Raw genomic sequence first — 27,640 nt, 5'->3', positions numbered from 1 at the left:
TTCCCTTCGTAATCAGTCAGCCCATCAATACAACTCGCAGAGTGTGTCACATCCCATATGTGAGCGTCAAGGAAAATATTACAACACACCACTCTACAAACACCGCCAGACACACCTAAAATGGCTGACATGCCTAAACTGTTACCAGTGATGTGCCATTTTAGGTGTATGCCGTTCGTCGGTCACATAGGGGCTATCCTTAAGCCTCTTGTACGTTAAAATTATCATCTTCTCCTTCCTATTTAACATTGCTGAATTAGCTTAAAGAGCTTGATACGGATATTTATTAAACAAAAATGCACCAGTTATTGCGTATAAAACCAATCAAAGGGTTACGACGGTTAATCATGTCATTGTACAATTCTGAATTAAATGCATATTGTTTATGATGTTATATTAATGTATTAGTTTCACGAGAATGGGAAATGCAGGAAGCTTATGAAAAAATATATTAAAATAAAACAAAAAGTTTCACTTTGTGATGGAAAATTGTGCCATTTTTAAAGTAGGTCAACAAATTATAAAATTGTGTCAGTTTTGATAGGACAGATCTGACATATTTAATAATGATTATGTCATTTAAAATTTAAAAATTTAATATTGCTGACATGTATGAAAATATGTTTTTTTTTTTGGAGAAAAATTTAATAGTTTTGAAATTTAAAAAGTATATCAATCAGGATCTATATTTAAATTGTAGAACATTTTGAATATTTTTATAGCTTTTTTTCTGAAAAATAAATAAAAATTCAAATGATTTTGTTAATTGAAGAAAACACTGAGCTATTGAATATGACGACATGCATATTCAATTATACTTGAAAGAACCAATGATGCCCATACAAGTAATGGTTACTCTACATATCATTAACCCTATCATCCATTATTTTTGTTCAGATTGCTTTAAATATGCAGGTGATGGAGTTTGGCTGTGGAGGTATTGTAGTTGGCTGTACATTTGATCACAAGACAGCAAATGCATTTTCTGGCAACATGTTCTTCACCTGTTGGTCCAAGCTTTCTAAAAACAAGTCCATTGATTCTCTAATTCCAAGCTTTGTATAATCTATACTACACCCTCAAGATCCCACTGTGCTTGGTGAAAAAGTCTGTGTGAAACGAACTCAAGGAGGAAGAAGCCAGCAAATTGAATATCCATGTTTAGCAAGTAGAATTTATCACCTGAATGCCCAAAGCATTGAAAAAATTCAAGCTCGTGCAACTGAGCATGGCAAGAAATACAACAAACTGGAGGCTTTCTGTGCTTACCTATGGAACCTACTAGTGCATTTGGATAGCCAGGAGATAAAGCACTATAGAATAGGAGTAGCTGTTGATAGTCAACCATGTTTGATGAAAATGGGAATGCCAACTAATTATTTTGGCAATGTTGTAACATTTGCATTTGGTAAACATAACCCACTAGAGAAAAGGGAAAACTGAAAAGAAAGCCAAATATCCGATCAATGATAGACAAGCAAAATTTACAAGGGAATGTCAAATTTGGTGACAAAGGAGAAATTGGAATTTAGTGACTCACATGAGAAACGTTCCATTTTCTATTGCTCAAAGCCCATGTTTCAAAGGTGATAAGCTTCCACTAATTTAGTATTTTCCTACAGTACTTTAACAATGAACATGACCCAAAGTTAAAATTGGAACAATCTTCCACTAGAGCCCTAAGTTTCCTTTTACACAAAGGAACTTTCATGTCCCTAAAGAGAGGTAACATCCATCAGATTTGGGATTTTTCTGCTTTACACAATTAACACGATCCAATAGCAAACATAGCCCACAAAAGCAGTGTAGAAATTAAAAAAACCCAATTTTCCAAAATTTATAAATCTAACTGACCCACGGTGCTTACTACATATCAGCAGGCATTTTGCACCTTTCAGGTACAGTGGATAACTATAAACAGTGAAGTCTTAAAGTTTTCATAAAAACAAAGTTCCTGAAGCTTTTGAGAAACTGAACTATAAATCTCGGAACAAGAGGAATTAGAAGGTGGGTGTTACTTGACAATGAAGAAATCAATGAAATTTCTCAAGAAAAAGGGGCATTTTTTAAATTGCATATTGAGATCATAAGGCCCTTCCCAATGGCATTTTTGGAGAGTCGCAGAACAGAAAAAATCAACAATTCTCGAAACTGCACTACGAAACACCCATTTCAAGTGACCCAACGACGGGTAAAATTTGTTGCGTACCTATCCATGTCAAACTACTATTAGTGAGGAAAGATATTTACCAGGAACAACACTAAAAATAAATGGAATATATTTTTTATTGTTTCACTCCAACACATGTTTCACACATCAGGAAGATATGTAAAGCTAAATGTCTAAATAAACTAATTTCAGTGCAGCCAACCATTTGAAATGTGAATTACCCTTCATGAAACCACCATACCTTTCAGCTTTTTAAATTACAACGAAATACACACACACATATATATATATATATATAGAGGACTCAATTTTCCTTATAGATTGTTGAATCCCAGCCAAAGAAATTGACGAAACCTCTGAAAGCCCTTCCTATGAAGAAGACTGTGGAACCAGATATTAAAAATTAGAAAGCATAAATAACCCACTGTGTGGGGAGGATAAACTTTTACGTTGTACCACACAGACTTGTCCAATAGATCTACTGCGACGAGCGAGTATCATTCAAACTCTGCACTTTTTTTAAATCTAAAGGCCAATCAATCGAAAGAAATGGAGAAGCAGACAAGCCAAATGAAAACCAAACCACCTTGTAATTTCTGACAACCCATGTAAGCTGGGCGAAGGGAGAAGGAAAAAATTGTAGAAAACAGCAGCGAATAGTAGAGACCAGGAGCAGGGCAAACAAATGAATTCCAAAAAAAAACTCGTTGAAACCATGCTAAAGGACTTACCTCAAGATTCTGTTTTCAATGATGCCAATCAGAAGATATGGGCAAAATTTGCAAGAAAAAATATTAAGAAACCCTACGAAAGCAGAATTTTTCATATGAGACGAACCAAAACCTATTTATCAACTACCTATTAAATGATTTATTATATTACTGCAGAGCGGTTCTTATGAAATATTATATTAATTATAATCATTCTATTATTTCTTATAATTATATTATTATTAAGTTCTGCATAAGAACATTATCGTACTTCATATATTAAGCATTCATATTATTATATTCCTTCTTTAATTGTCCATTTGCACTTGCATCAAATTTCTAACGAAACCTTGTTTTATATTAGAAATTTGATGGGGACATCACATCTACGGGCTGGGCTTCGACAACTACAGAATCCAGTATCGCTTCAAAATCCATTATTTGCGATGGTATTCATGGGGTCGATGGCAGAACCTTAGGTTTCGGGCATACCCTGCAATCATGGGATTTTCTGTGACCGTTTTAATCGGGTTTGTGGGAAAAAAGCCCGTGTTCCAGCATTGCGTCAGAGGAGGACGAAGGTCAAGAATCTCATTGATAGATTTCTTTAATTCCCACTGAGGTTCTCGCTTCTTCCTCTGTAATGTGTAACAGACGGCCGAAAACAACCCTAGCCTTATTTCACATGAAATTAGGGCAAATTAAAACGAATTTTTTAAATTTAATTGGAATTCGCCAAAAATTTCATACGAAATTCGGCGAACCCTGTGACACGGGTTATAACATTTGATATAATCATTAAGGTTATTATTGACTGCTGCCTTCAAAACTATTACTAAGCCGGAAGAACAGAGATTCAAGTGATTCAAAACAATAATTGTACGTCCTCAAAAATCGAGTTAGAAAGCAAAACAATTAGTGTTCATCCTCAAAAATCGAGTTGGAAAGCAAAATGTTGCAGCAGGCAGAAACAAAGATTCAAGTGATTCAAAACAATAATTGTTGATCCTCAAAAATCGAGTTAGAAAGCAAAATGTTGCAGCAGGCAGGAACTAAAAACCAAAAAAAAATCGAGTTCATTTAGAATTTGGCGTTATGCCTTTAACAGTTAAAAATATATAAAACCCTAGGAAGGAAGGAATCCTTACCTAACCCTATGGTGGAATGAATCCTTACCTTCTTTGGCTTCTTCTCTGATTCATCTCCCGGCCCCTGCACCATCTCCTGGCACATCTTAGACGTTTCCTCTTGCAAACGTTATTTGCAGGTTTTAGCACCTCCATTCTCAAACTTCCCTCCGTAATCAGTCAGCCCATCGATACAACTTGCAGAGTGTGTCACATCCCGTATGCAAGCATCGAGGAAAATATTAAGACACCAGTCTACAAACACCGCCAGACACACCTAAAATGGCTGACACACCTAAACTGCTACCAGTGATGTGCCATTTTAGGTGTATGCCGTCCGTCGGTCCCATAGGGGGCTATCCTTAAGCCTCTTGTACGTTAAAACTAGCAGTTGCACGTTTTTTTTGCGTACAACGAAGAGCCAATAGGCTGGTAATTTTCAAATTGAAAATTTGTTTGTGAAAACAATTCAAAATTTTTGGTGTTTTGCACATGTAGTCAATAAGAAAGAAAATTTATGCACATATCGTAAAATGTCACAAATTTATAATTCTTGTTTGGGAAAACATACTTAATTGAAATGGTTATCCTTTTCTGTTGGAATAAGTTACAACATAAATATGACATGATGTCCATGCCGGAGGTAATTCAAAACTTGTAGTGTCACAAATTTATATTAATTGTCTGGAAAAATATACTTGATCCAAAATAGTAATTCTTTGCTCTTGTATGCCAAGATCAAAAGCCTGTTTCAGCAGTGTATGGCCCAAGCCAAACAATTGCATGAGCCAGATAGTGTTTTAAACGAACAAGGTAGAGAATCAACCTACAAGATTACAACTGAAATTAGTGATTTTATAGAAATTGCAAGAATTTTTTTTGTAAGCAATTATTGAAGAGAATTGGAAAATTTTGAGAGAATAAAAATAGAAATGGGGAACACATAAGAATTCTGCCAAATGAAAAATTTGTCAATAACTGAAGCAATGTTCCGGCACGACAAAAAAGATGATGGGTTAGCTCTCCAAAAGATGTTCCTTTATATTGACCCAGGATATTGATATTCTCACTGTATCTTTATTAACAAGAGAAAAGACATGAGACGACAATTGCTATGAACGAGATTTATACTTTTCTATTTAGATAGATGACTGAAAATGGGCTACATTGAAAAATTAAATAGCAACAATTGATGTAGTAAAGAGGATAGTTGTATACACATAAAATTATAAAGGTCGGTAACTAGTTTAATAAATAGTGTTGGATTATATCAGTATGAAACTGAGTTTTTTTTTTTTAATATAACAAAATATTATTTTCTATAAATCAGAAAGTAATGAATTAAAGAATGGTTGATCTTCAAAGATGGCCTCATTAAATTCATACCTGTGGATGAATAATGCAACAATGCAGAAGAACAATATCCAGGAAGTCAAATATTGCAGTCTATTGTAAACTGGAAATCCTGTATGCTGAAAAAATGTGTAAGAGTTTGAATATGATAATGTGAACGCAAACTTGGGAACTCAAAAGCCAGATGATTGATACAAAGAAAATATATATAAAAAATACATTAGCAGTCATTTTGTCTGACCACTTGCTGCACTTAAATGAATTCAATGGTAATATCCATTGGTCAAACTAAAAATGGTGGGGAAAGAAACAACTATCTGACAATAAATGACAAGAAATTGCAAGACTTTAGTTTTGTAAGCAATAATTGACAAGATTTGGAATTATTTGAGCAGGAGATTATAGGTGCCAACCCAACCCTACCTTAGTCTCCTCCTCCCATTTAAGACTCACTAAGACTATTGCTTATCTATTAGTTTTGAGTGTTTATAAGTTGTTAAGGGCTAAGTTGATTTTGAACATGTATAAGCATCCAAAAGCTCTATGAAAGAAATTTAAATGCTTTTTTAAAATGTCTCATCCTAAAACAAAGGTTCACATATTATCCCAAAATGGCATCCTAAAAGCCTTCCAAACAACAAAAAAAAAACACTAAATGAACCCCATAAAAGACAACTGAAAGCATGACTGAAATAATAAAACAAAGATTGCAGAGTTCTCAACAAAAATCTAATCAAAGACTCAAAAGACTATATAAAACCCCTAGCCAAAAATCAAAGATTCAATCATCCAAAACAAAACAACAAAATATCTCATCACAAAAAAATGTTGAACCATTCAATAATAGCTCTTATAGACATTATACACGATAACCAGAGAATTAATTGTAACTTTAAGAAAGGAATTTTGAGGCATGGTCTGAAATCAAGGTGTAATGGTTCTAAACAAAATAGGATTCAAAACTATTATCAAAATTACAGTTCATCAATACGGTCACCTCAAAATCATTTTCATAATAAATTATGTTATCATCTTTATAAAATATGTGACCAAAAAATTATACAATTCAACAGTCAAAACATATTTGCATCTGCAACCCCTAGAAACCGGATCACATGGCCAAAAGCCTCAAACCAAACAAACATCTGAAACCCCTAGTAACATTAAAAGTATTTAATTATCTTGAATGAAGTGGTGGTATCTGCAAACTGTAAATAATCATAATAGTGACTACATATTTTAAACGGTGAGCAAAAACTATAAATAAAAGAAAGAAAAGAACCAAACATTTATGCATTTAAAAAAAGCATCTGGGAAAAAATTCAGAGCTTGTATTGATGTGTAATCAAACCAGGAAAATAATTGTAAATTATGCCTAAACCCCAAGGCATGTGCTATATGGCTAACTCATGGTAGATCAAGATTCTTAGTGTATCCTATTATGTGAAACATTGAAACTTACATGTTCTCAGTTATATTTTGCATTAGAGGACAAGAGCCCAAGCCTTGCGTACAGGCAAGCTTCAAAAGAAACCAATTGCAAAAATAAAGCCAACTGAGAAAGAGAAGAGACATAGGGTCAGAACTGTAAAACAAGACTAAGAATAGTCACGAGTTTAGAACAGAAAATGTTTGGGGCATAGATGAAAGCATGAGTGAACAAAAGAATTGGTGACATATATATCTTGGAATAGTTAAAGGACATCAAGAATAATGTCTACAAAATTCAAGAATATGACACATGAAGAAGACTGATATGGCCTGCATTTCAATTAGATTGCAAGTTCAGGGACTAAAATCGGAATGAAGACTTTAAAATCAAACAGCTTTGCCAGGATGGTTTCATGGTACTAAATGATATGAATGATTCGCAAGAGGACAAATGGCCATTTAATATTTCTTTTTATGTCTCTGGTATATAATCTAATGGAAAATGGAATACAAAAAATACAAACAGAAGGATCATTTTAAAGTACTTGTTGATTTCCAGTTGCATCTTTGTATGAAGATAGGGGCAGAGACTTTTGTTGCAAAGGAGGAATATAGGTGATGGGTTTTCCTAGCTGAGGAAGAACAGGACCATTGACACGTGGCCTGGGTGGCCTCTATTTCTCTAGTAGGGTGGCTGATCGTTTGCTGAAATGAAGTGTGCAAGCATTTTTATGTTTCTTTAGATTATCTTTAATAGTGTAATCTCATGCATGTCTTTGTGGATTTCTCTAGATTATTGTGTTAAGTTGTGCATACTTGAGTTTTTAACCCAACTATCAGACAACTAGTTTAAATATAACCTTACCGTGGGGCTGGCCAACATTACTAACAAGTAACACTTCTTGTTGGCACTTTGTAAAGTTTATCAATTTATTAGATGGGTAGTATAAATCTTGTGATTAGCTAGCACAAGTAACACATCTTGTTGGCAAATATAATTTTGTTTGTTATGCGCTTAAGGTTGATTAACAGATGTGCAAAGAGTTCAGTTTTTTTAATTGGGGCATGCTAACTTATCTTGAATATTGTAATCTCCCTTTTTTAGTGGACTATTCTAACTTCTTGTGTTAAGATGTGCAAATCTGAGCTTGGAACCCAAATTTTTTGTGAATTTCTTCACAGTGTTAACTGCTTTCAATATAGCCTAACCATGGGGCTAGCTATCATAATTAATGAGAACCAGCTCTTGTTGGCAACTTTGCTAAAGTTTATTAGTCTCTTAAATGAGTATCCATGCAAATCTTGGGATTTGCTAGCATCACATGCAAATATTTTCTGTTTGTGATAAGCTGAAGCTGGGTTAACCACAGTTCTTCCAACAAAATGTATAATGTTGTGCAAAGTCAAGAATTGGTGGCTGACAACATTTAAACAACATTTGAAGAAGAGGGATCGGTCACAAAATAACTTTCCAGAAATTCAAAATTCTTGAAAACAGCATGCTGATTATAGAGTTTTAGGGATTTTGGTAACAAGTCTCAATGACATATTAAAAAGTATCAAAATATAACTTTCCAGAAATTCAAAATTCTTGAAAACGGCGTGCTGATTATAGAGTTTTAGGGATTTTGGTAACAAGTCTCAATGACATATTAAAAAGTATGAGATTAGATGCCACTGCCACATTTCTTGAAACCCTACAATGGGTATGATCCAATTCTTTTTATATTTTAGGTTTAAGTGGATTTGGTAAACTCCTTTGTCTTTGGTGCCCTATTGATACCAATTACTAAAACATAATGTTAACTTTAAGTGAATGCTCTCTTATAATTGCAGCACATTAATTTACATTTTCTGAATTTTGTGGGTGTTTTTTGCATTTAGAGTCTCTGTTTAGGTCAAGGAGTCCCATCAAAGTCAAGAGGCATGCAGTCTTAACAATCTATGTAAGTGTTGTTTGTAACTAGTTCGAAAATTAATTATAAAGCAAAAATCAAATTGCTCAAGGCAACATTTGATTTTTGCTAAATAGGGTTGGGCCCGCCCTTACTTGTATCCACACCCAAAGGTAGCGTGGGCATTCAAACTAACAATGGCGCCAAATTCAATATAGGGCCGACCCTATATAATATAAGGTGGAAGCATTCAAATATATATACATTAGCGTGGAAATCAAATTTGAAGTTGACGCCAATTACTTATTGGGCCGACCCAATAAGTCAGCAAGCACCATATATATATGGTGTCATTTGGAGTGCATAACATAAGTTTTTTTCAAGCAAGCAATTCACCTCCAAAAGATTGATGCGAACTCTACCTTTGCCCTATGGTGCGAAATTCTCCAGTGCATTAGTATAAGGTGTTAATGCAGGAATATTGTTTAAGGAAAACCAATTTGTAAATATGGATGCACATTTGCAGTTCTGTGTGTGACTTTGTTGCCCAATGAACAAGGCACTGGTCTTGCAGATTTGGGGATAGTCTCAGATTAATTCAAATTAAAGACAAATCTATTTCTCTTTATGTTTAGGGGTTTGTGTTCTATCCTTCTAAAGCTCTGTTTCACCCATTATTTGTACAAGATCCAGCCAATCTGTATATGTTATCTAATTTGTTGAGCTTGTGGAATGGTTTATCTGCTTCATTGATGCTCTCATGGTGAGTAAATGAGTTAATTTAATGCATCAAAAGGGTGTACCCCCTAGGTCTAGCAAAACCTGAAGTGCAAGAGGATTAATTAGGGTCCTATGTTATGTTGTCCAAGCCCTGATGTGTTTCATAGACTGAAATTGGCCATTTCATAGAAGGATTGCAAGTGTACTTGGGTTAATCACTTTTGGTGAACAACAAAAATAGTGACTCTGCTGGGGATGCTGAATAGAAATTGCCTAATTTCATCTAGTTAGTCAGTCCATTGAGATTGCACAAAGTAGAAGATGTCTTTTATGGTTGAGGGATTAGTAGATGATTTGATAAATCACATTGAGATAGTGATGATTAAATTAGTTGTATGCTTAGATAAGTTCTTCATCATAAGAGTTTTATAAAAAAGTGCAGTAGAAAGATACACATAGATTTGGTGTTGATTTCCCAAATCCATATGTGTTAAATAGCCTGGAAGAGTGTTTATTGCAGCAAGATTGAAGGAGACAATAAAGAATTTAAATATGTGTTGAATGGCTTTCTGCTGTTCAAAATGTCCTTTGTGTAAGAGGTGGCAACTCTGAGGTAAAAGACAGTGCTGAAAGTTGAAATAAATGCTCAGATCTACAAGTCCTACACCTGCAAACACCCAGGTATTTTCAGAAATTTCAATGCAAAACCATTTGTTCTGAAAATTTGAATGAGTAATGTAGTTTTCCCATTAAGTGAGCAGCACTAGTAAAGAGGGAAAGAGAGGAATCACAAATTAATTTGCATATCCATTCTGCTGAAATGTCCAATGTATATGTTCTTCTGTAGTATGCAAATTTGGAAAGCTTTGTGTCAAGCAATGTTATGAATAGATTTGAAATAAGGATATGTGCTTGAAGTGTTTCATTCTTTTATCCAAGGTTGTATAATCATTTGTGGGAGTAAAAAGAAACGTGTAGTGAAGTTTTTCAGTCGGGTGTATTTCCACATATGACCATGCCTAGTGAAGTGTCACAACCATGTAATAGGAAAGGTTTCAGTATGAAGTACTATGCTTCTCTAAATTTCAAAGATATTTTGGGTTACCCAAATCCCATACCCACAGAAATTAGAAAATATTTGCCCATATTTAGTGGGAAGAAATCAAAATCAGCATGTCAACATGTGAAAAGATTTTCAGATTTTATAGGAGAGTTTGAAATTTTCCAAGAGGATGTGTGCATGAAGTTATTCATCCAGTCAGTGAAAGAGGATGCAAGGGATTGGTTCTCTTTTTTGCCGGCAGATTGTATTTCCTCATGGGAAGAATTGATTTCAGATTTCTTAGACCAATTTGATGAAAAGATGAGTGATTGTGATTTGTTGAAAGAATTCACTTATATACAAATCAGGGAAGATGAATTGGTACCAACATTTAATATCATATTTTCACAAGCTTTGTCTAAAATTTCTAAAAAATATAAGTTTGATGATAAAGTATGTTTGGATATTTATATGAGTTCTTTTGAGAAGAAGATAGGTTTCTTATTGAGAAACAAAGAACTCGAAACTTTGTATGAAGCTTTTAACATAGCTAGGGAAATTGAAAATAATTTGAAACTTGGGATATCCAAGAGAGTTGTGTCTACTGTTGTTTCTTATCAAAATACCTTCAATGGTGAAATACCATGTGAAGTTGAACAAAATATTCCTTGTCAAAATATGTCAAGCCCTGTTGTTCCTAGTAGTTTTGCTGATATATGTGATTCAAAGCTAAATCAGAGTCAAGAATATCTGCTGTTAATGCTGGTTGCCTCTCACAGTAATGGCAGAATGATCAGTGGGAATTGTTGTGATAATGCTGATACAGAGATAGACATATATAAGGGATATGCACCATTTGATTTGTATGCTGGTTATGCTGATTATGTAGCTGCCAAATATGAAGTGAATCATGCATCTCTCAAGGATAGCAAAAATGAAAACAATGATGGTGATGACCATCAATCTTTACATGTTGTTGATGTGTTTAATGTTGCAATACCAAATACTGAAGGATTACCAAATGTTGTTGATTATGCAAGTGAAAATGTGCAATATGATGAAAATCAGATTTTGATTAAGTCTGATAAATCTAAAAATCAAATTATGGATGATGTTGATAGTGTTTTTAGTGCAAGTATACCCAGTGATGAATGTGTTTCAGAATGGAGTGGTGTTGCTGATTATGAGGACACTGAGTTCGATTTTCAGCACCTTGAAGGTATACAGAGGAACAATGAAGATCAATTTCAGAATGAGAATGGTCTTGGCACGAGTTATTCACTTTCTTATGATCAGCAAAAGAATGTCAGTTATGCAACTGATGATGGTTATGAGAATTCTTATTATTCATCTTGTGAAGATGATATAGGAGGAGACCAAGTTATATACCTCAATCAGAAATATGAAAATGAAAGTGTCTTTGAAGATAAAAACATATGTAACAGTGTTGATAATGTTCTATTTTCAGATTTAAATGAACTAGTATTTGAATGCTTTCGGAATTTTAAGTACCCCGAAGAGAATGTGAATGTTGATAGTATGCTTGAACTGGAGATGGGATTCTTTATCTTTGATATAAATGTTCATGGTGTTGATCTCTTTGATGAAAATGCTGAAATTTCCCCTTGTGTTGAACAAGTTTTTAATGCTGATGAAATTCCAAACAACAGTAACATGTATTGTAAAATTTTACTTCATGATGAAGATAAGAGGCATGGGTTATGTGATGACTACTTCAGACCACAAATGGAAGTTTTTCAGATGGATGTAAGTTTGAATGAAGAAGATTTAGCTGAGGATTTGCTTCAGCCAAAGGTATGCATTCTTTTCCATGAATGGGATATTGAGGATGCGGATGTGTTGAGTTTGATAGACAAGGATAATATAGAATGTGATCAGCATAGTGAAGTATCACATCTGGATTGTAACATTTATGTTCCTTGTTTGCATCAATTGGTTATGAATGTCCCTCATTCTATGAATGAAAATGATAGCAAGGTGAGTGTTGATAAGAACTACAGTAGTGAGATTGAATGGTTTATTTTTGAAGTTCAGCATGATGATGCCTTTGTGAATGATAGAATTGATTAGGATAGTGAAATGTATGGCAGCTTGTGGGAAAGCCTCTATTGTGATTTGTCTCATGATTTTACTTTTGAAATAGTGTGTGATTACGAAGTTCAAAATCAAACAAAAGGTATGCACACCAGTTGTTACAGTAATGAGATGAAAGAGGTTGATTATAAGGAGTATGCTCAGTTGTTGTTGAAAGGTACCTTTGTTTGGATCATGGTATCAAGTGATGAGAATCCGATTTTTGACAAAGGTAAATGCTAAGATTGTTTGAGCATTTTATATTCAATTGTCAGTATGTTTGTATATATTGTATACTTGCTTTGCTTTAGTTGTGTGGTTTTTAATAAAGTGCCCTGTTGTTTGGGTGGAATAAGGAAGCCCTATTTTTGAGAAGAGAAGAGAAATGATCCATTTTTGGGTGGTCTGCTTAACCATAGATTTTAGATTCTTGTGTTCATCTTGCAATCAACCATCCCCAGTCAGAGCCACTATTGGGACTAATTAAATTTGAGTCAAGTTTAGAGGCCCATTTCAAAATTTTGCTTTGCATTTCCAAATGAGTCAGTTTGAATGGCCTAGTTAGAGAGGGGGTAGAATGGAGCCAGTTGACTTTCGAAGGGTAAGGCTTGGGAAGTGTATCCTACACCTTTCATCTGGCCTATATAGTGATGTGCAACTTTCAGAATTCAGTTTGGATCAGTTTATCAGGTACCCATTTCAAGGGGTGAGCTGAAAGTGCATTTTAGGCACAAATGCAGATTTTACTAAGTAGCCTACTTTGGGTGTTTATATCTTTTTCCCTATTGATCGTCATGAAGAATTTCAAATTGGATTCAATTCTATGCATAAATTTGAGTTAGCATGCAAAATTTCAAGTCTTCATGAATCCATTTGCTCAGTTTACCAAGCTCGAACTCTTTGCAGTTTGTATGTTTTGACAAATCCCTGTTTCAACTGCTAGTCAGAGCCCTATTTTGCATAAGTGTAAAAGTTGCCTTAGTGAGTGTTATGTCAGAATGTTTGTCCCGGGCTGTTACTGGTATAAATGACAAGCTATGGTTCAAGTTTCAAGCCTCTGCCAATCCGGTTGATCGGTTTTCAAAAGGGTTTCTTGAGCCATCTTTTTTAGTCTTTCATACTTTCATTGTTGTATCAGTTAAAGTGGCCATTTTCATGAGCGCACCATTTATCCCCAATCAATTTTTTGGTCAAAATGAGTGTTCTAAGATTTGATATATACTTCAAGGTACCTATGTCTCAATTTTGAAGGTCTACGGAGGTCGTTTGATATTTTTAAGAAAGGCATCATGTGTTGCCTGAACATTGACTTCATCAGGTCCGCAATGTCAACAAAGCCAATTGGTCATTTTCGACAATTAATATCTCTTCACTTGGGATTCATCTTGGAAAACCGTTTGGTAGAGTTCATGCTTGTATATCAGAGTACACACTTGTCAGATGGCAAGGTCCAGAAAGGTGTTTTGACTGGTTTGAAAATTACGTCTTCGCGATTAAATGCGAAAATGTGGCGTAAGTGTCTGAAAGTTGTAAAACTCAGTTTCATGATCCAAAAATGGTGTCGATCATTTCCAGAGGTATGTTTGAGGTTCCTAAGGCATTTCAAAGGTTAGTTGCATGAAAACAATTTTTTTTTTAGCTGGACCCACTTTGGGGCCTGACCTGGTTCATGCCCGTGCATTAATTTTACGGTAAAATGGTTTTTTCATGGTAATGTATATCAATGTCAGCTCGACTGTGATTCACCAGTAGGATGGTGAGAGGCGACTTCAGTGTACTTGTCATCTATGGATGGATGGATGCAATTTTTAGTTCAAAATAGTCTTCAGAGAGGGGACATATGCATCTTTGAGCGGATAGACAAGGGCAATAACATTACCAAGCTAAGAGTCCATATTGTCAGGATTGCAGAGGAGGGTAACACCAAGTTAAATATGTATGAGCAAATGTAAAATGAATTCCATGGTTTTGCCAATCCTTCATCCTCCCACGCATGTCTTGAAAGTTGCAGAAGCTTTGAAGTAAATGCAATTGGCAAGTCTAGAGCTCCCCTCCCTAAACTCTCCCCTCTCACGTGCCTTCCCTTCCACGTGATGGTTGTTGTAAGAATTTTCAAAAGCTTTTATCCATAGAAAAATTCCACAGCAAATCCAAAATCCATGCCTGTGCGTGGTAATAAAGGGGCAGCGATTAAACACGTGGAGAAAATGCAATGATTGGGCATTGAAACTTGCAGCAAGTGCAAATTAGCAGCCCTCCCTCCCTCACGTGGCACGTGACTGGTGTTTTGGAGAAGGGTGTTTAAATTCCAGGCAAATGGGTGATATAATGCAGACCTCCCCCCTTGTGTTGAAACGCTGCATAAAGCTTTTAAAACAAATGCAACATAATAGCATTATTCTGAGGGCATGAATAAGTTAAAACAAATGCAATTTGTAGGAGTAACTCCTCCCTCTCACGTGGCATTGTAAAAAGCATGGGAACTTTCAAGCAATTGCAACTAGCAGGTTCAAATGTTAATATCCTTGTCCTTGCATGGGTCTCTGAAGCATCAAATGCAAGTCCTTCCGCTATGCGTGGTTGAATAGCATGCAAAAGGGCTTCCAAGCCAATGCAATGTAATGGCCTGCGTGGTGCATGGAGGTATTTAAATTCCAATCAAATTCAGATTTGGTAGGCATAAAACCAGTAACAATCCTCCCTCTTCGTGGCATGGTAAAGAAGGAAGCTCAGAAAATCTTAAGCAAATGCAAAGCTCTCATAAAACACTAAGGTAAAACCTTCATAAATGCATTCTCAGGAAAATGCATATATCCCACATTGGCTGTGCACTGGGAGTTTTTAATATTTAAAACGAAGGCTCCACCCATTCATAGTGTCAAAGTCTTGAAGGCTTTTGATGAATGGTGTTAGTTGGGCACCCAAGTGGACCCTACGCGCATGGGCGTGCTTCCCGAGGTGACCGAGGAGGCTGATAGGTGGTGACAAGGTGGACCCCATGCAAACACAGATCCCAAGGCAGGTGAATTTTGTAGAGAAGGAGCAAATTAACCAGTGAGCAAGTTGCAAGAGATCCAACGGTTGTCGTGACTTCACGAAGGGGAGATGCTCGCATGTTAAGCTCTGCGAAATGGCAAAAAACTCAGGCAGATCGCGAAGAGTTAACGAGTGAGCAGGTTTAGGAGATCCAACGACCAACGTCACTTTGTGACCCGAAGATGCAAGCTCATTAGCCATCGCAAAATGGCGAAAGACAGGTGGCGGGTCCAATGGCGGTCCAGCAGGTGGGTCCGGGTTAGGTGGCAGTCTGATGGTAGGTCCGGGTGGCGATGACGAAGTAGTGACATGGCGCTCAGGTGGTGGTCCGCGGTGGGCCCGAAGGTTTCAATGAAAGTGCCTGTTCGATGAGACCTATAGACCGCTCGCCGAAGAAGAAATTCCACCGAAAGACTGAGACCAAACTACTGAGGTGGTGGACATGTGGCAGACCCGACAAACAGCTGGTGACTAGTAGACCCTACGAGAGAATCACAGGCTGCCACGTGGCAGGGCATCAAATGAAAAATCAGGCCAAAAATTGAGAAAAATTAAAGTTAAATGATATAGTTTCAACTATTGAGGAAAAATGAAAATTTAAATGATGGCCTGCACATTCAAAGTTTAATTCGCCAGAGGTCTATGTTTACTCAAAATGGCAAGTATTATATATTGCCAAAAAGCTCTCGAGATAAGGAATCCAATCATGTAGTTAATTTTAACAAATTTTTTATATTTTGGGAGCAGTTTCCATGGGAAAGAAGAAGAAACTGAATTCAGTTGGAAAAGGAGACACTTGGCAATTTCGGTTGTAGACCTAATGTTTTTCCCTCTCCTTCTTATTCCCATTTTCTTCTCATTGTAAGGGTTCCAGAATTTTGGAGGTAGTGCTCCAGTTTTCATGGCTTCCATTTCTGAATTACTTGACCCAAATGTGTAAAATTATATGGATCTTTTTAGGGTATAGAGGTTGCAGTGCAGTGTTGTAGATGTGGTTTCTTAGTTGCAGGTCTTACTTGTGTCAGGCATAAGTAAATTTCCCACAATATTGTCTATGTGCATATATTTCATTGTTATGAATTGAATCCTCAAAGAGGCTATAATTTGTCATCTCAAGGACATCGTATGATTGTTTGTAGGCATTCTTCAGTGAAGAGTTTAAATTCTATAATCACTCATAAAAAATGGAATGTGTCCCAGGTCTGATAAATTTTGTTAATGGAATTAAGTAATGCATTAGTATAAGGTGTTAATGTAGGAATATTATTTAAGGAAAATCAATTTGTAACTATGGATGCACATTTGCAGTTCTGTGTGTGACTCTGTTGCCCAATGAACAAGGCATTGGTCTTGCAGATTTGGGGATAGTCTCAGATTAATTCAAATTAAAGACAAATCTATTTCCGTTTATGTTTAGGAGTTTTGTGTTCTATCCTTCCAAAGCTCTGTTTCACCCATTATTTGTACAAGATCCAACCAATATGTATGTGTTATCTAATTTGTTGAGCTTGTGGAATGGTTTATTTACTTCATTGATGTTGTCATGGTGAGTAAATGAGTTAATTTCATGCATCAAAAGGGTGTCCCCCCCTAGGTCTACAAGAAGTTGAAGTGCAGGAGGATCAATTAGGATCCTATGATATGTTGTCCAAGCCCTGATGTGTTCCATAGACTAAAATTGGCCATTTCATAGAAGGATTGCAGGTGTACTTGGGTTAATCACTTTTGGTGAACAACAAGATCCTTGATAGCTTATTGTTAATGCACATTTAGCATTACTTCAGTCTTCAATATCTCCACACTCTATTTCTTCACACAGATCTAATCTTCTCTTCTATAATCGCACATACAAAACCCTCATCCACTCCTAAAACCCTAGACATGATGTCCTTATAAAGGAGTATGATTTCATGTCGGTCCAATAGGATTACATTACAAGTTCCTAGGTTTAGTGCATCTAGACACATTTGGTAACACGACATAAAATCACCGCCAAAGTGTCGGTGGATGATAACTCATCACATAAATACTGGTTGGTAACTCATCACAGAGTAATACCGCTTCATACATTTTACCGATTACCGGTTATCAAAATGAAGATTGGAAAAATGTTAACCACCGCTTTGTTCCTTCGTACCACTTTGAGATCCTCAAACCGCTTGAGGTCTTCATACCGCTTTGGGTCTTCAGTCAGTTTGTGACTGGTAAACTCCTTCCGCAAAGCACCGATAGTCTAAAGACTATAATACATAATATGGGTTGGAACAATTACCAGTTGAACATAACTCATACATAAAGAAAGTGATCACAAAACAAGTGTGTCCATCAATGACAATCACAACATCATCAAAAATGCCAACATATAAACACCACAAGATTTTCAAGTGCTCACCCTCAACAAGTTCAAGATCTAAACATCTCAAAGTGCATTATCACCCTCTTTGATAAACTGATCACTCAAGCATAGTTTCTCATCAGGATCAATCATCATTTATCATGAAACTAAAATGTTTGGTCAGGATAATCTTGTCCCACATCATAGGATATATATTTCCTACTAGACTTGGTTCTTATCAAATCATCACCATTGCACTCCTAAACCGAAGATCAAAAACCTTGCAAACTTTAAACACTTGAATCCTCTTTTAGTGTCATATCACTCTATTGCCTTGACATTGAGTGTTGATCACTTATCAAAACAACTTTTAGACAATCGAACCCTTGAAATGGAAACAGAAACATTTGAAATAGCTGAAAACCATATCAACATGACATACCAAAGCAAAATACAAGTAACAAGTCAACATATCAGAGCAATCAAACAAGTCCAAAATGAAAATCCAACTATTTTAAAACCTCACAAGGATTCAAATACATCTCAAAAGAAAGGTGGCTCTTTTATGCAACTCTTAAAAATATCCCTAAAGGACTTGGCTTAAGAAGATCAAAATGGTGCACCTATGTCTAGCAATGGATCATCCCCCCATAAACAAATTGACTCTCCAAAGGCATCTACTCCTACACCTCTCGAAAGCTTGCAAGAACCTTCCATAGCATCCTTACCAAATAATATACCCATCAAACCTATTTCAGAGGATCCTATTCAAAGCTCATCTCCTTCATATCTAAGCATTGATTCCTTGCAACATCCCCATAGCACTTCCTTGGAAATTGAAGTCCTCATTCATAGAACACTTGTTAAATGTGTCCTGATAGATGGGGGAGCTGGCTTGAACATTTTCTCTTTGAGTCTTGTTTGTGATTTAGGTTATTCTGAAGATGCAGTTGATCCCCTGAAAAACATCACATTCAAAGTATGTGACAAAGAAGAGCATTACTCTAAAGGAATTATGATGTTACCTATCAAGGTGGGACCTTTGCAAAAAGACACAACATGCCAAGTTCTAGACTTAGACCTACCATACAACATACTCTTGGGAGGACCATGGATACAGGACATACAAGCTATTACATCAACATGTCATCAGTGCTTAAAATTTCCATACAATGGACAAGAAATCACAATATCAGCAGACTCAAATCCATTGCAGTGTTGTAATAATCTAAAATAAGCTCCAAAGGTCATTGTTTCATATAACAGAGAGGTAGTAGCTTCAAGCACACAATCCAAGGAACAATCATTTGCATCAATTTTGTCAAACATGGAAAAACAAATACAGCTAAGAGATCAAGGGATCGGAGAATATTTGCTATCATGGAAAAACAAACAAGAGCAACTTGAAATTTAAATGGAAGAAGCAGATGTAGAAGTCGATGTAGTTCACACGTATGCAAAAGAAACGTCAAGAACTAGCCTACTTGAATCAGAATCATATTCGGCTGACATGGACTTAATCGAGGACGATTAGGAGTTTCTTATGCGAGGCCATTCTGATGAGAGTACCATTCTAGGCATCGACATACATATCGAAAGCTATGACATCTCTATCATGACCCCAAATATCTTTCACATAATTCAACATGAAGACCCTTTATCCTTAATCCCTCCTGAATCTATGGACTGGGAAAATGAAGGACATACTACCATTAATGCCTTACTGAATGACTAGGCCATATCCTTATATCTTAATGAAATCAAACTTGTAACAAATTTCACCAGGGATTTCGCTAACGTATCTTCATGTCAAGTGGGTGTTAAATCTCCTAGCGCAAAAAAGAAAATCAAGAAAATAATGTCAGGTCTAATGTTGAAAACCATTTATTGGCAACATTGGACCGAGAAAAAGTAAAAATAAAGGATGCATCTAATGGTGAAAACCTCCTTGAGGCGTCGGAAGATGGGAGATTTGACACCTTACCTGAATTTTATCAAGAGAAGTCATTTATACTAATAAAACCAACACAGGCAGTTATCATTGATACAACTGATCTATATCCAGCAACTTCTCTATCAGAACTAACAAGGTAAAAATATTTGGAGCCCTTCAAAAGATAGAAAATCAATTTTACCTACTCATATGCAGACATTCCAGGGTTCAATCCATATTTTACAATACATCACCCAAATATCAGTCCAGGAGCAGATATCAATAATAGAACACAACATGGATCAGGAGCAGGCATTCTATTCATCACACCACAAGGTCATACAATCCCAAAAGAATACAAATTAAGCTTTACATGCACCAACAACACAACAGAGTATGAAGCTTTGGTTACAGGTATCAAAATGGCTATAGAATGGAACATTACACAACTTCAAGTCTTTGGAGACTTTCAGCTCGTCATCAATCAAATCAATGATGACTATCAAACAAAGGACAAAAAGCTAATGCCTTATAAAAAGATGGTTGATGATATCAAAAAATACTTTGTAGAAATAATTTTCCAATAGATTCCAAGAAATGACAACAAAGCAGCAGACGCCATGGCTACACTTGCTTCTCTACTTCAGACACAGGAAAATCAATAGCGTTATGAATTCCTGCTGGAAGAGTTGTTTTACCCTGCCTATAATTGTCTTGATTCCTAAACCATTTGTCAACTTATTGGACATGATTCCTCCCGCTATGGCCAAACTTACACATACCTAAAAGATAACATCTTACCTCTTGACTTATCGAAGAACCAAAAGAGAAACTTTATTCGCCAATCCTCCCATTTTACTCTCATCGTAGATACCCTATTTAAATGAGATCTAGACGGTACTCTTTTAAGATGTCTCGAACAAGAAGAATCTGAGAAGGCCTTACATGAAGTTCATAACAACATTTATGGCACTCATTCAAGTGGTCTTACCCTTTCAAAAAAACTCATACGCTTGGGCTATTATTGACCGACTATGGAACGAGATTCTTTTTAGATAGCTAGAACATGCAAACGATGTCAGATCCATGACAATTTGATTCATGCACCAACACAATAACTTCATGCTTTGGCAACATTTTGGCCTTTCTGTCAATGGGGTCTTGATTTAGTAGGAAAAATAAATCCTTCTTCATCTAATGGTCACAAATTCATCCTTGTAGCTACTAAATATTTCACAAAATGGATTGAGGTAGTACCTCTCATAAATATCATAGGAAAACACATTGTTGCATTTATCTTGAACTATATCATTTGTCGCTACAGAATACCAAAGACTATTGTCACTGATAATGGGCGACCATTCAAGAATCAAGATGTACAAGAGCTATGTGAGAAATTCAAGATCCAAAATAGATTCTCCACACCCTACTATCCATAGGGGAATGGGCAAGCAGAAGCATCAAACAAAACTATTTTGAAAATCCTCAAAAAGACAGTGAATAATGCTGGAAAAGATTGGCATATTCAATTAAACCCTGCTCTATGGGCCTACCATACCAGTATCCACACGCCAACAGGTGCCACACCTTTCTCTCTTGTTTACGGATCAAAAGCAATATTGCCAATAGAAGTAGAGACACCTTCTCTACGAGTATCATTAAAAGGTCTCATCCTAGATGAAAAACGAGTATCTAGATTACAAGAGCTAGAACTGATCCATGAACGAAGACAAAATGCCTTTGATCATCTAAAGGTATATCAGCAAAGAATGTGTCGGAGCTATAATCACAACGTCAAACCATGAATCTTTCAATTAGGGGAACTAATACTAAAAGAAAATCCACGCAACCAGGCAGATCGAGAAAAGAAAGGAAAGTTTGAACCAAACTGGTTAGGTCCATTTGTGATCACAGCAATATTTGGATCAGAAGCATATCAGTTATCAACACAGTATGAAGATCAACTCAAGGAACCCATCAATAGAATGCATCTGAAGAAGTTTTATGTCTGAAAAAGCAGAAAAATCAAAAACAGTGAAAAATTAGAAATAAATCAAAAATAGTGAAAAATCAGAAAAAAAAACAAAAATAGTGAAAAAGCAAAGAAAAAAAAAAGAAATCAAATATGAGAAAAAGTGCAATAAAAATAGACGGTGAAAACCTGGCAAACAAGCGCTATCTATAAGCTAGCTCTTCCATCTATTAGTTCATGCATCTTTTTGCTTGCATTCATTTTTCATCAACGCTATTCATATGCATCATAAAGCCTTTGTACATACGCAGGCATCGTAATTGCTCTCTCACCATGGTTTGGATCATTGGGTATATCATAACGAATTTGTTTATAGTCTTGGGGAAAAATCCTACACTTAGCTGGGGCAAAAATTTTGATCAATTCTAAGCTTAATCCAATAGGTAGAACTAACAGTTAGAGAACTCTTAACAAGCGAAAATTGAGACATATCCAACATTGAACATGCGATCAAATTATCAACCATCAACCTATCACAAAGTCAGTCTAAGCACATCACACACTTTTCAATGGATGATATCTTGTGGATAATGATTTTAATATGATTTTTCAACTTTTATTTGCTATATTGATTTTCGCTATCATGATTTTTGAGTGACTCCAGGATGTCTTTGACTAGAGGAACAAGAAAGAAACATGATATTTTTCTTGTCTGTTGTCTGAAAATTGATCATTAATATGTGCAAATTTGTGTCGGGACATGATCATCGGAGTATCATTGAAGACGTTTCCGATTTGTGTATTGAAATGATTAATACTACCTATTTTATGCAAACAACACTCAGGTCATCTTAGTTCAAGTATACCTCGATGCTTGTGCTAACTTGCCATATCAAAATCTAGGAAAGTAGTGCTCAGGTCATAATGGTTAATTATACCATCGATGTTTGCACTCACTTCCCACATTTAAAAAGCTCAATGATGACAAAAATGCAATAATCCAGTGACTGGTCTGCTCATAGCTTTTCATTGCATTTGCATTTGCATTTAGCTTGCATTTCATTCTTGCATGGGATCTCGCATGCTCCTTTTATCCAAGGTTAAATCTATCGCAAGAATCATCAAGGTATCATCACGAGTGTATACACAATCAGACCGATGACTCATATCTCTCCAGATATTGTCGACCCAACAAAAATATTATATTATGCTACCCTCTCAACAAAACTAACATCAGCATATCCAAATCTTTCTGCAACTTGATATCAATAAACTGTCAGTTCTTTATCCAATCAATCTTATCAATTCTATCAATCAATCACATCTAAATATATTTTCTCATGTCTTATACAGGATGTATCTTTCCTGAAACCAGACGTTTCGATCATGTCTTATACAGGATATATCATTCTTGAAACCAGATGCTTTGGTCATCTTTGTCTTATACAGGAGGTGTCATTCCTGAAACCAGACTGAATCTCGATCTTATCAATCTAACCAATCAATCTTTATCAATCATCAAAAACTACATCACCATAATGGTAGAACTCGAATTTTCATCAACCACAGTTACATAAATCAAATCAATAATCTATTGGGATATCAATTTTGCAAAAATTTGAAAAACTCCGAAGATCAATTATCTCAATTGATCTCCCGAGTGGGCATCATCATATCACAATTTAGCAATCAAGAGTTGGGGCATCCTATCAAACCAATATCATCATCAAAATCAGATTATTCTTTGAATTAACATGTCATCACACCTCGCTTCAAAGAGGGACAAAATGTTTACACCTAAAAATGGTCTGGAGATAATTAATTAAATAAGCAATTATTTAATTAATCCCCCTTCCTAATTTAATTGAATTCACTAAGAAATTTGATTAAAATCCCCCTTTCATCTACTTATTAATAAATCTAAGGATTTATTTAATAGGTTCATTTCATAATCCTCTTTAATTAATTAATTCAAATTAATTAATTCAAATTAATTAATTCCCTCCATCAAATTCATCATCAAATTCATTTCAATAATCCCATAATTAATTAAAACAAATCAATTTATGAGTTGTTAAGATTAATTAGCCTTTTCCTATTATTTGAACTTTTAAATTCAAATTCTCCTAACTTCTAATCTCCTAACCTAACCCCTTCTAAACCTAACTCATTCCATCTAACTCCGGGTTTAATTAACCCCATCTTAGCTTGCACATCCTAACCACCATGTCCCCTTTCCTTGGACACTTTGCCCTCTCATGAGCAAAGCTTCTTGACACTTGTCACCATGGAGATGACAATGCTTTCTTTTATCCAACCCCTTCTCCTACCAACCTCCAAATGTTCCCTTTCATCCAACCCCTTCTCCTACCAACCTCCAATTTAACCATTGATATCTTCAGACTTAATCTTCATTGTTGATTCCTCCCACCTCACCCTTGGCCTTGGAAATCCTATAAATAGACCCCATTTTGGATCAATAATCAACCCATCTCATTTGCATTTAAGCATTGTTACTATAGGCATATAGCTCTTAGCAAATCATTCTTAGCATTGTTATCATGTTCAATTTTAGCTTAATTGCATCTTCATTCTAGCTTATTTTCTAGAATAATCATAGAATCTTATAGCTTAAATCATGCTATCATTGCTAGATCATGCATCTTCATCATTTAAATCCTCCATTTAAGTGTAGTCAAGTCACTGGAATTTGCATAACCAGATCTGAGAGCAAAATTCATACTCGCATTTACTAGGAGGCAATAGATTGATTAGCTATGGTTTATCTTTCTTTGTTTTAAATTTTCTAACCATGCTTGTAATGATCTATTGAGTGTTTTTTGTGTTGCAGCTGCAGGTATAATAGGTACACACTTCACAGATACACGACAGGATCAATGATCAATCATTAGTCCATGCTAACTAAAATGCCCAAATCTAAAGCACTACATATCGAGGGCAATCAATGACAATGATTGAGTGATTACACCTAATAACAAGAGAAATCACCCCAACTTTGTCAAAGGTAAAAGCTTGATAGTTTTATTTTTACTTGCTATCCAATAAGAGGATTTGCCCCACCTGATTCTGCATCCTTTCTAGTTGAGATGTAACCTTCATCACATTACTTGATAATAAGAACCCAATCTTAAATAGGATTGCTTGCTACCGGTTCTACACTACCAAATTGCAACAATATAAATAACAATATTAAGCATAATGAACATGATAAATACTAGATAATCAAATGTTCGCATAAAGGTAGTGGATTTACAATTATTCAATGCAAGGAGGTCCAAATCTACATCTTTCCTGACATACACTTACTGTTGGGTATATGAAGCCCAATGGTCACATGACCTTTCGCCTTCTCCCAACTGTTCATTTCATAGCTGATTATGATTATATAATGGCTGTGTGCAGCCCATGTATTAGTGACATTAGTTAATACAAGTTATTCCTTGCTTTGAGTGTGGATGTAGGCATATTTGCCGAACCACAATAAATCATGTGTTGTTTGTTCATTTTGTTTTTGTTATCGTTTTTCTCTGCTCGTTCTAATCTTTACAATTGGTATCAGAGCCATGTTGGCTTGAGCAGAGATGGAGGAAGAAAGAGAAGGTAAAACTTATAACTTCTATGGCAGTTTTACATTCCATGTAAAATTATGCTTCAAGCATCGTGTACATTGGTGGGATAGCTGGAAGAAAGAGGGGGACTCAATTGAAGAGGAGAATCCAATGAAAGAGAAGGATGTTGGAATTCTTATTTTCTCTCCTCTTGAGCTAGCTTTGGCACTTATTAGCCAAACTGTTAATGGCCAGGAAGTTATTGGCATTCGTGTGGTGAAGGTTGAATGCCATGATAGTCCCTGTATAGATGCTGGAATTTCTGAGCAGAAAGATGCTGGAAAAGAGGTTGTTGTTGAAGAGGATGAACTCAAGAGATTGGGGGATGAAAAGTGTATGCCGTCGGAGACCCAAGTTGAATCTGTTGTTAACTCCTGAGATGAGGAGGGTGCAGATTGGAGTGAGGTAGCAGACCAAGGAGGCCTGGGAGAAATTTTGGCTTCGGAAAGCTCTGCAGATGGCATAGCCTTGACAAATATAAAGAGGCACTCCCATGATGATGACAACCTTTGCAAAAATAATTTCATAGAAGCCTACGAGCCTATGGACTTAGATGAAGAAGTCCAAGATGAAAGACGGTTTTCTTGTTTGCAGCGGAAGAGGTCTTTGACAGGAGCGCAGGACAATGGGAAACGCTCCAAGCGATTTAAGATATCACAGACAGAGAAGGGAGATATCGTTCCCCACCCTAATTTGATGGATGTGGATGAAAAGGAGGCTAGCTTGTTTGCAGTAGAGAAGCCGTTTTATTTTCAGCAAATTGAAACCGTTCGACAAGAGGTTCCGTCCTTGGCGTCAGACATGTTGGATTATCTGTTTGGATTCGATAATTTTGAGGATTGGGATAGAGACGAGCGCGCTTTGAAACCTGTGTCTGCGAATAGGAAGAGTCGCACTCCCATGCCAGAATCTTCTACTTACGATTCCACTTCCTCCGCTCTTCCTTGTATCCATTCTAGAATCGTAAATTTGCCGCCAGTGAAGCGTGAAGGATTCAACTGCCAGACCTTGGAGATGGAGATGGATGAGGAATTACTCCCACAATATTTAAGCACGGTGGGGTCACATGAGATCGGGCTTCAAACTCAGGACCCGCGACTGGTTTTAAAGGATCTCATGACCCCCGTCACAGAGAACATGGTGGCGACGGACTGCAAGAGTCAGAGCAAAATGATGGAAAAATACTCTTTAAAATGCACAGAGATGGGGTGTTTCGTGTTGTGGCAAATGATGCCCAACATGTTGAAGATGAAACACCAATAGCCTTCTTCCCTCCAATTCACTTGGTTGTTCAGCTTTCTGAGCCTTACGTATTGGAGCCATTATATATGTTTGCTGCTGTGCGTTATTGAATGTAACAAGAATAGAGATTAATACAAGAATTCTCCTGTTAATGTGGACGTAGCCAATTTGGGTGAACCACCATAAAATTCTGTGTTGTGTCTTTATTCATTCTTTCTTTCTTTCTGTTTTTCTGCACTTTTATTTTTCATTTATTCGCTCTTCATAATCAAACAATTGGTATCAGAGCTCGGTGGTGAAGCTGGTTGGGAAATTCGATGTAAAATTTCCAGAATTATGGAAGAAGCGGACAAGTGGAAAATTGAGAAATTCGCAGGTCAGAATTTCGGACTTTGGAAGGTGCAGATGGAGTCACTGCTGATTAAGCAGGATCTTGCATTAGCGTTGGAAGGAAAGGCCAAAGGATAAGGCACTCTATCTGACCCAGAGTGGGAAAAAATGGACAAAAAGGCAAGAGCGATGATCTTTCTTTCGCTGTCCAGCAATGTATTGTTTAATGTCTCATCACAGAAAACCTCTAAAGACTTGTGGGATAAACTTTCATCAATGTATGAGATGGCTTCAGCATCTAATAAGGTATATATTATGAAAAAACTTTATAATCTGAAAATGAAGGAAGGTGGAGTTATGTCAAACCATTTGATTGAATTCAACACCTTAGTGAATCAATTAAATGCAGTTGGCATCACTTTAGATGATGAAATTAAGGCAACTTTGTTATTATGTTCGCTACCTAATAGCTGGGAAGGCGTTGTAATGGCTGTCAGCACTTCGGTGGCAGCCCAAAACAAGTTGAATTTTGATGATGTTGCAGGTACTCTTCTTAGTGAAGATATGAGAAGAAAGAATCAAGAGCCTTCTTCCAAAGAAGCTTTGACAGTAGTAAGCACT

General features: G+C 36.2%; 2 protein-coding genes across 2 annotated transcripts in view; one reads left to right on the top strand and one right to left on the bottom strand.

Moving 5' to 3' along the window:
* LOC131061614 (uncharacterized) overlaps window positions 1-4,425 on the bottom strand; it is a 39,206-nt gene extending 34,781 nt beyond the window's left edge. The window contains 1 exon segment of the mRNA XM_057995387.2: window positions 4,057-4,425. The gene's annotated coding sequence lies outside the window, so the exon portion shown is untranslated.
* Window positions 1-27,640, top strand: part of LOC131061615 ((+)-neomenthol dehydrogenase) — a 74,701-nt gene that overhangs the window by 29,452 nt on the left and 17,609 nt on the right. The gene's annotated exons all lie outside the window — the stretch shown is intronic.

This window comes from Cryptomeria japonica, chromosome 4 (assembly GCF_030272615.1).
Source record: "Cryptomeria japonica chromosome 4, Sugi_1.0, whole genome shotgun sequence".
Classification (NCBI taxonomy): Eukaryota; Viridiplantae; Streptophyta; class Pinopsida; order Cupressales; family Cupressaceae; genus Cryptomeria; species Cryptomeria japonica.
The sequence above is the reverse complement of the archived record's forward strand: the minus strand, read 5'-3'. Positions and strand labels throughout refer to the sequence as shown.